The sequence below is a fragment of the Charadrius vociferus genome, unplaced genomic scaffold, assembly GCF_000708025.1.
Source record: "Charadrius vociferus isolate BGI_N301 unplaced genomic scaffold, ASM70802v2 scaffold565, whole genome shotgun sequence".
In the NCBI taxonomy this organism is placed as follows: Eukaryota; Metazoa; Chordata; class Aves; order Charadriiformes; family Charadriidae; genus Charadrius; species Charadrius vociferus.
The window spans coordinates 2,316,922-2,318,622 of record NW_009648358.1 but is presented as its reverse complement, the minus strand read 5'-3'; positions in this window follow the sequence as shown (position 1 = coordinate 2,318,622).

Below are 1,701 nucleotides of genomic sequence, written 5' to 3'. Positions count from 1 at the left end.
GGGGAAGGAAGGGTGCTGCCTCCCGACCGGCCCGGCCCGGCCGTGGGGCTGAGCTGGTGTGTGGGAGCGTGGGGCAACCCGGGCTGTTGTTTAATTTAATAAAATGGGGTCCCCGTGGGCCACGGTGCAGAGGGAGAATCTGGTAAGAGGGGAGGCCCTGAGAGGGTGTCGAACTTGAAGGTTAATAAAGTTAAAATTCAAAGGTCCCACCAGTTGGCTTTTTTTTTTTTTTTTAAAGCCAACTTCATTGGCTGGCTGTGCTCGGGGTGAGAGGTAGGAGACACATGGAGGTTGGAGGGCGAAAGAAAATGGGGGAGACTTGTCCCGTCCCAAGGAGGACATGAGGACATGGGTGGGAATGGGTTGCACCATGCCAGAGGGCAGGTGAGCAACTAAACTCTGCTCTGGTGTGAAGCTGCCTTTTAGGTCACTGCCTGTTGGGACGCCTGCAGTCTGGTTAAGCCTTCCCCGCGTGGGCTCTCCAGAGGCTTTGCCTCCTTGCTGCCAGCCCCTGCTGTTCTCATGGAGGAACACTGCGCCAGTCCCCTCAGGGTGCTTTCTGGTGGGGATATATCTGTTTTTGCAGAGAGCCTGGGGCAGACCCAGGAACCTGCACTGCAGCGACCAGCTCGTTCATTGCGCAGCCCCGCACACCAAGGCAATCTGTGCCCGGCTAATCTTGGGCCTTGGGAAGCTTTCCTAAGGTCCCCTGCACAAAAGCTGGGACCAGAAAATCACTTTCCTTCCCATGGCTTAGCCAGCAGCACACGTTGGGTACCAGTGCTTTTCGAGTTTGGGCTTAAGATAGACAACTGTTAGTGCAGTCCTCTGCTAAGGCTAGACCTGCAATCCCCTTGAAGTAACACACGGGTACCAGAGGAACTGCTGTTACTGAAATGAGGAGATAACTACAGACACTGAACACTTAAGACATGCGTTTTGTAACTTGCTGGAGCGCGGTAGGACTGTGATTCCCTGCTCCAGTTGAGCTGTGTTAACAGCTTCTTTTGCTGTGTACTATTCCCACCTGGCTTAGACATCTTCTTCGGTTCCTGGTTTCAGCTGTACGGTTCATTTCTCTCTGCCTTGCGCTAACCCTCGTGCTCGCTTGATCATGGAGTAAGACAATTCAGCTTGCTTTCCAGCTGAAACCAATTTACTTTCTGCTGTTTTAGTGAGTTGAATTGGCTTTGTGCTGCACTCAAATGTGTGCTGGAGCAAGGGCTTGGCAGTAGCACATGTCCCACAGGGGAGGAACTGGGGGAGGCATGGGGGGAGCAGGCTACCTCTCTTGGCAGCAGCGAGTGGTGAATGCAACTGAAGCCTGAACATGAAGTTGCTGTTTGAGACATGACTACCTATCAGTCGCTATGCCTTCTCAGTTAGCGGCTGTCATCCTGCTAGCAAAGGCAGTCTAACAGCAGGAGTGTTTTACTGCTGCATAGTTCTGTTTGTAATTCTTGCTGTTTCTAATTAAAGGTAGTTTGGGCTAGTTTGGTGGATTTTACCCTGCAGGAGATTAGGGTGCCTGCATGAGTTCTGTTCTCCTGTCTAGGTGATAAATGTTTGGGAAATACATTCTTCATTTCCATCCAGCAGAGGATATCTGCTCTTGATGGGGAGCATGAGGAATCACAGCTCCCTTTAGGTAGGCGGGTTTCATATGAACAGTAGAAAAATCACAAAGAGACGTGGCTGAAA